Here is a 9,124-nt window from a genome sequence, read left to right on the forward strand (position 1 = left end):
TTGACAACTAGGTTCTGGGTTATACATAATTTCAAACACTAACTTTTAGGTTAATTTTTTGTGTGTAAGATAATAACTAATTAATCATTGATAATTTTATTTCATTTTTCTCGCTGATTAAGTTTGAAAGAAGACTTGAATCATAAGAATCTGTTTAGTTTCTCATATTTTATACAATAACATTAATATGTCATAGTGGATAAATATTCTTTGGATTTTTCCATAAATTGGCAAATCTGTCGTATCATTAATTTTTTAAACAAAAAAGTTTTTTTTTTATTCCCTCTAAAAATGAATTAGTGAAATTCACTGCAAATCAGTGGATAGTCACTATTTCTACAGCTATAAGTTTATACCACTAATTCAACCAGTGGTATACTTGGTTTCCAGTGAATATTCACTAATTCGAAGTGAATTTCACTGATTCATTTTTAGAGAGTTTGAAATATTATTCGACTTCTGATACTTCAAAAAGAAAACGACGTTTTTCTTTAACACCAGGAAAACTCTTGAAAATGTTTGCGGGGTTAAATTTAACACCGACAACCTTAATACCAGGATAGCGTGAACTTAGGCCGTTTTTTTTTAGAGTGTAAAGTCGACTATGTTAAACAAGATTTTGGAACAGTAATTACATTAATTATTTTAAAATAAAGTCTAATAGATGAAATGAATTTGAAGAGGAGTTTCAAGATATAAAGTTTAGTTCCAAGAGGTGGCTATTACGGAGAATAGTGTGTCCTCTCACGTTTTGGAATTCCTCTATCTCCTGCGATTCCGATTATAATTCTATTGGAATGCCCGGGTTACTTTGACTTCTCAGAGGTCTACATAGACGTTTGTCTTGAATTAAAGGCCTCTCTTACACACATTTAGCCGTCTTTCGTTGTATCGTAGAGTTCTATAACCAGTGGCACACCCGAACTTGTAGTTTATATGAGGAAGCAAATGGATAGCGGATGGTTAGTTTACTTCTATCCTCGATTCTCTTTTCAAGTAGGGACGAGGATTTAATTGACACCGGGAGGTGTCGCCGCACTAAACTATGCAAAGTTAGACGACGCGTCGATCGTTTTAGTCTTTTTCTCTGTTTTAAGAGCCTCTAGAGAATGGAACATCTCCTTTGGTTTTTTGCCGCGCATGCCTGAGTTCTGAGTCTTGGGTTTCCAATTGCTTTAAAAAAAAAAAAAAAAAATACTTAAAGATATTTATATACATAATTTAAATAAATAAAATTACTAAAGATAAATAAATTAAGAAAAAATATATAACAAAAAAAAAAGTAAAACATCCATATTGAGAATGATTGCTTGCCTCTCACCAATCGAACACGATGATTTCACGATTCACGCATCAGTGGAAGTCAAATGAAGCGGAAGAGATGGACAGGCTCTGGTACTGGCACTGGCTGTCGACGGATAAAATTATAGAGAGAAATGAGGAAAAGATTTAAGACCAAGGAGTAAAGAATTTCGTGAGATTATATAAGTGAGATTTAAAAAATAAATGAATAATAAATAAATGAACGAATCAGTGAATAAAAATAAATGTTTTTAAAAATGCCAACTTCTCACCAGTCGCAGTTACTGCATGGCGACAAAGGGATGTTAGGTATCCTCTTTGCCAGGGAAATAAATCTCATGGCTATAAGACCCAACTTAAAGCTTGGCTTACAACCTCGAATCGACTCTAGTACCACTACTTCTATCTCATTCTCTCTTTACTGTATTTTATTCGCGGTTCAGACTCTTTCAATGTCGCCTGCTTCGTCGCGTTGGCTCTCATTTACACTATACTCTGGTCTTAAGGATTTACTGGCCACGGAATACAATGCAGGCCCGTCCATGTCCATCTCTAACCCACCAACCTGTACTCTGCCACTGCCAGTTCTCTGTTATTATTCTTTTTACTTTTCGTACCACGAGTTCTGTTGTCTTCCCTTATTGCCACTGTGAGAGATTCTATACATACATATACATATACACCATAGATATTCTGCTCTCACCGGGATTTTACTTTCGCCAATTTACCACCGAAATTTCAAACTCTTGTTTAGATTCTAAATTAAGTGAATTTTTAAACAATTTTAAAGACTATTCAATATCAATGTATATATATCATTGATTTTTTTAAATATTTATTTATAGGTACATACAGAGAAGGGGGAGGGGGCAAAGTGACTTTTAAAGATTCTATAATTTCATCATCAAACTAAACTGGCACCACTTTATCATGATCGACTGAAAAAAAATTTCCGTAATTTATTTGATATTACGTCTCGAAAGTTTAAAAGAGAAGCATGATGGCTTACTCCGAAAATAATGACAAAATTGATTTTTGGGGTTTTTTATACTTTGTCAAGGAATATAATGGTTCATTAGAGCTAGAAACTTTAAAAATAAAAATTGAAATAAAAAAAAAATTTTTTTTTTTTCATTTTCGAATACATTAATTGTATTTTTATAATCTTCAAATCATTAAATAGTGGACTATGAATACTAATATTTGTTGCTAAATAAAATTTTTATTATGAATAAAGATAAAAATGAATTAAAATTTCAATAACAAAATTTATCTTTTTATTTATTTGAATTGTCCGAATAGCCCTAGTTATTTATAAAGCACAATATAATTATTTTGTTTCTGACAAACAAAAAAAAAAAATACGTAGAAATTAATTTCAAAAATTTTTTATCATGGATCCAACTTGCCCCGGTCAGTGAGTTTGTATTGATGAATCAGTTCCCCCCGAATGAACATCAAAATAAAAAAAAAAATTAAAAACTTTTTAGAGAGCGATCGTCATGGGATAGGAGCCGTTTTGCCCCCATATCCTCAATTTAGAAAATCCGGTGCAAACTGACACTATTTTCGAAAATCAATTTTTATTTACGGTGTCGAGAAATAAATAGGGTAATTTGGACACTTCAGACAATGCTGATGAACAAGGGAAATCGATATTAAGAAAGAAGGAATTGCAGGGTAAAATGAACCACTAAAAATAAAAATGAAAATTTCTTTTTTGGTAGAAATTTTCGACATCCCTACTGCTCCATTCGTCCTTAGACCATGTGAATGTCTTTTAACAAAAATTTTTTTTTTTTTTTTCAAAATGATATTTACCCTAGGCCCCTTTGAGTAACTGACAGTTTTTTCAAATAATCTAATAAGTAATGTAATGTATTAAAAAATAAATTACCGATAATGAAAATTGATTGCTATCGCTAACAGTAAATTATATATGTAATAATTAATCAAATTACTATATAAGACTAATCGATGATAGAATTAATGATGTCTTTTTTAATGTCAACGGGTCTACATACTGCCATTCACATGTGTTAGAGCATGTCTATAATATACCAAGGCGATCACTGACGATGCTTTAAGCTGAGAAAATGTAAGTGAGGAATATCTATATGAGTGGACTATACTTAGTGTATAGAATAGTGAATGAAGAAGGGGCTACTACTAGTGAGACAGCGTTTGTCGGCACGTTTGTCGGTACCGACACTGCCTCGAGGTGTAGACTCGTAGTGAGCCCTCACGGGAGTAAATAACAATGCTAAAGATCCTAGTTAATTGTACAGTAAATTTACAAAATAAAAATAAATTAAGCGGTTATTAATTTACACAAACAACTAGATAATTGTATTTAAGGTCTTTAGAACCATTAGCCGCAAATAAAAAAAAAAAAAGAAAAATATAATCCTTCAAGTTTAAACAAAGTAGTATAACTATCTACATTTTTTTTTTTTTTTTATTACACCACGTTATTAATAAAAACTTTTTAATGTATAATGTATTATGTGTAGTTTAATTTAAAATAAATAAATAATATAGTGGTGTGTTGATAATATATATGAGAAATAAAATGGTAAGATGAAGCATTGAATTTAACGCGCGGAAATAAATGATGATACGTTAGAGGATATGTAAGAAAAAATATTGGGCGCCTGATTCACGGGGTTTATTCATAACGTACTCACGAGTCTGCACAAAGGAGTCATGGTGAGATGGTAGCCTACAAGATCGGATAATATGGGTAGTTATTTGTCGACGCCGATGTTGGTTTTTCGGTTTGGATGTGTATAGGTGAAGGAGGCACCTCCTGCGGCGACAAACTTGCTGGATCCCTTTTATTTTTATTATACCTCTTTTCTCTCTTTACTCTTTTCGTTTCTTTATTTTATCGCTGCCACTGAATTCAAAATTTTTTTAAAAATATATACCTTCCATTCACCAGAGTTCCATAATATATAACATTCTCATATATTTTATTGTTAATTTATTTTATAATTAATACTGTGATGTTTGATAAAAAAAAATTTCATTTAAAATAATTATTACGATTAAGACATTGAGTAATTTATATTAAACACTAAGTTACATGTTTTTTTTACCCATAGTTTTAATATATATTTTTTAGTTTAAAAGAGTAAAGTAAATATAAATAAAAAAAGACAAAAGAGTAGAGTGATGTTATGTGCCGAGTAACGTCTTTTAATCACGAAACTTGCCGGCGCTTTTGCTGAATTGAGTAAATCAATAAATAACGAGGACCTCTCATGGCAATAACACCTGGGTCCAAGAGAAACATACACATCCACACTCTTTATACTATATATATATGAACATAAACAACGAGTTTTTTCTCTTTATTTGCTTTTTTTATTCTCAACTATCTCATTGACACGCTGTCTTTGTTCTTTATAGCTTATTCGTTGGACGTAAGCTATTGACACTCAACTTTTGATGCAATAAAAAAATACTTAACTTGATTGGTTTTGTTGTACTATCAACTTTAATAATTTAATAATCTAATTCAGCTAACGAATTATATTTAGAAAAATAAAATATATACTATTGTAGTGTAGTCATTCGACCAATAAATGGATGACCCCCAATAATTAGACCGAAAATATTTTTATAAATTTCACTAATGTAGTAAAAATAAAATCGAGGTGTTAGCTAGCACCTGACCAGTTTCGCTAAAGATCATTTTAATCATATATGGCGGCTGTTAAAATTCTATTAATAATTTCAAAGTTTTAGGTTATCCGTTAGAATATTGAGAATATCAACTGTAAATGCAAAATCAAACTGATACGTTTATAATGATAAATTAACATAGCGGAAAGAATGGCGTATGTGCTAATTTGTATCATTTGTTTTGTCATAAGAGAAAAGTATACGGCTTTCTTTCCTCTAAACAGAGCAGGAATTTAAACTTTCGGAGCAGGTATGGTGAAAAATCAATGATAGTGTTAATAAATTTATTATCATTTCTTGTAGTCGACTTGTTTATGATGATTGTTTATTCATAATTCATTATTTTACCGATGAGAAATTATTTGGTGTTTCTGGGGCTCGAGCCTGAATTATTTTGCCTATATAGGTTGAAGAATGTACCATTCTGTCAATCCACGGACTTACGAGTCGAGATTATATAGAAGGTTTTTTAGCTAAATGTCAGTAGGATCTAATAAGAGTTAAAAATGTTCTGGTAACTTGTTAGAGTACTTAAAAAAAAAATCTGAAGCAAGAGCTTGTTAGATCTTAAATAGTACTTGAGGATTTAAAAGTACTTAATGATATTATAGTTAGCACCTAATAGGATTTGAGTAGAACTTTAATTTCGAATCGGGCAATGGCAAAGTGTAAACCTAGTGGCAAAATTTGATACAATTATAATTCTAATTTTACAATTTCAAATTTTTTTGCAAATCTCTTTTTTCACTTAAATTAGATACAAACGATTTCATTATAGTAATTTTTTTTAAGAAAAAAAATAGTTATCTTTCGGGGTTGGTCCTTTTTGCCCACCCGGGGAAAAAATATTTTTCTATGGCAACTGGAACCGTATTTAAATGCACAAAAATCCATAAGTTTCTTATAGTGGTCCCGTTTTGCCCGCCTTTTCCCTATATATAATAAAAATAATGGAATTTAAAATATCTATGTAGTTGATGAAAAAAAAAAATAAATAAAGCCCAAGTTAAGTTTAAAATATATAACTTAAAATTTATTTGGGATCGAATAATCGTTTAGACAGAAGATAAGGTAAGGATTATTAATGAGGTGAGATGAAGTTCGCGTTAGAGAAAAAAAAATGGTTTAAAAAATGAGTAAAACAGAATCAGAGGCTGGACAGACTAAGGAGAAGGCGCCGAGGCCAGTTTGCACCTGCGTTTCTATATACTTTTGCCGCAGGTATATGTAATGAAAGCATGTATTAAATATATATATCTCGCTTTACTTATACAAGTGTCGATAGTAGGTTAAATGCTCTGGAAGGAAGGTCGTTTCGGATATACAACACATTTATCCACCGTGTGAACATACGACGCCGATGCCTTATTCCTCACTGTCAGTTAATGTGTAACGCCGCTTCTTGATCTATGTCTCAATTTTATCATGTACTTAAAGGATAAAACTCAAGTCAACATAAATTACAAATGTATAATCTTTATTTCATTTTATTTTAAAAATTTAAATTCTTTCATGCGCAATAAATTTATTTTTCAAGACAGGCAAATCTGGAGCAAAATAAAATAGCACTTTGCAAAAAATCATATACTTTTTCTTTGGATTAACAAATTTTTATTAATGGTATCCTAGGAGAAGAAACAAGTTCAACATTCTAGGTAATGCGGCAAAGATTTGGAGTAAAATAAAATTTTCCTTCAGAGTTTGTTGTTTGAATCATTTTCTAAAATTAAGAAAAATTGAAAAAAAAGTCAGAAATTTAAAAAGCTACTATGAAAAATCGAAGAACAATGTCTCATTCTACCACAGATGTTCTCATATTTACGTAAAGAAAAATTACATTTCACATAATTATTGGATGCAAAGAAAGAAAAAAAGTTTTTTAATAGTTTTAATCATAAAACCAAAGTCATTGACATTTTTCAAAAATCTTTCACAGAAACAAATTAAAATTGTGCTTAGTTATATTAAAGAAAGGAAGTTTGGAATGTTTAAAAAATATTTTAAAAAACAAACTGTTTTTATAAAATTTTTGGGGTATCCTTTTTTGCTCCACCTACCCCGTTTTGCCCCTCTCACCCCTATATATGTATATATAGTGGCATAAAAATACCTTGATACTTACAAATCATTTTAAAATAACTAAAATATTATGATAAATTAAAAAATCATCAAATGCTGGTTATTTAAAAATGTGTTTTTAATAATCGAATTCAAAATACAATAAAGAATACTTATTTTAAGAAACTTAAATTCTATAACAAATGTATTTTTTGCCATTCAGTTGATATGACAACGAACAAGTACCATCTGTTTCATGGAGATAAATGATCTGCTAGATATCTGACATGCATATAAGATTTGAACATTACAGTATGGAATGCAGCTTTAATAAGCTTGAATTCGAAAAGCTCGTTTCAACAGTATACTCTAAAACCAAGTGTTACAAGTGTATTATTTTAACACATATTAAATTTGTTCTATGTTTAAGGCCATAAAAAAAACTATAGTTTTTTGTAGTCATTTAGAACACGTTTCACGGTGTTTTAAATATCTATAGATTGCTTATGGCGTTTCAATGTTATTTGGCAAGTGTGTTAATTTTGACTCCACACTCGGTTTTAGAGTGTAGCTTATTATGCCGTAACGATAATCCTGTTTTCTGTTTTTCCGTATAATAATTATTTTTTACAAAACTTATGTTCAAACATCAATAATAATTAAATAGACATTTAAATTAAAAAAATTTTTTTCAATTTTTATTAAAAAAAAGTTTTGAAAAATAATCCATTTTATCAATTCAATGAGAATGCCCATTTAAAAAAAAAATTTTCAGTTGAAAGTGGAATAAATTTATCTGAGTATAGTAGTGAAAAAATTTTAAATAGATATAAAAAATAAAATTAATCTGATAAATATTTGACTGATGCTTTATATACAAACATAGTAAACATATCACTCACTTGTATTATAAATCCAGGCTATTTCTATAGAATTATATTAAGCTGATTTTATTTCAAATTGATTGAATGTGACTTATATAAATACTCGTTTATATAGTGTGAAATATTAATCAAACTATAAATGCATGTTGATTATAGAATTAATATTTTGTATAAATTAAAATGTTTATTTAAATGTTTGCAAATCAAGAGAGAATTTATGAATTTAATTGACTGAAAATTTATTGAATGTATTTTGATTAAAACTATCTATCGGTTTATATTGACGTTGGTTTATTTACAATTTATTTGCATTGAGATAATAAATAATAAACAGTTCAAAATTTGAAATTTAATTGTATGTAATGCTCTAACGTATATTTTAAATTATCTACAAAAAATTAAACGTACAATGTAAAAAAACGAGAGTGAGTACAGATTTTATTTCAATCAGAAATCGCTCCGTCACGCGAAGTTCTAGAGCTTAAAACAATTACTCTACATACGTGTGTGTATGCTGGGTTACCCAGTCCTGGACCAAATCTGGGTTGCCATTGAATGATCAAGACAGGGGAACCCAGTCATGGCCCAAGCTCGGGTAATGATTGGGATGGTCAGTATTGAGTAGCCAATCTTGACCCAAGTATAGGTCAATATTGGTATGCCAAAGCTAGGTTCCCCAGTGCTGGGCCAAGTAGGGCCCCGTTGTTCAAGTCTGGCAGCTCCTGCATGAGAAATAACCAATGTTGAGTGATCATCAAAGTTCACAAGCATGAATATCATTGAAGTTGTAAACTTTAAGTGAACCTTCAGAAGCCACCGTCCATCTTACGGCTTTGAATAAATTATAGTAATATTAATTGAAATTTTTAATTATGTGAAATTAATAATATGATAATTTAATAAGATCGTGACAGTTGTTTTTAAAAAATAATGCAGTGTGCTGAGTAATACATCAATGAAAAACTATAGTTACATACTTGTGTAAATATAGTGTTAATACAAATCTATTGCTTTTACACTGTAAACTGAATTATAAGTAATCTAACTTTCATTTAGTGTTAAAAGTTTTTTAGAACTTCAACGGTAATTGTCATAAAAATTTAATTAAACTTATTATTTTTACATGAATATCGATTTGATTCAAAATTTAAAAAATGAAAGCACAATCCTTGATGAAAGTATAATGTGAC

This window comes from Microplitis mediator, chromosome 2 (assembly GCF_029852145.1).
Source record: "Microplitis mediator isolate UGA2020A chromosome 2, iyMicMedi2.1, whole genome shotgun sequence".
In the NCBI taxonomy this organism is placed as follows: Eukaryota; Metazoa; Arthropoda; class Insecta; order Hymenoptera; family Braconidae; genus Microplitis; species Microplitis mediator.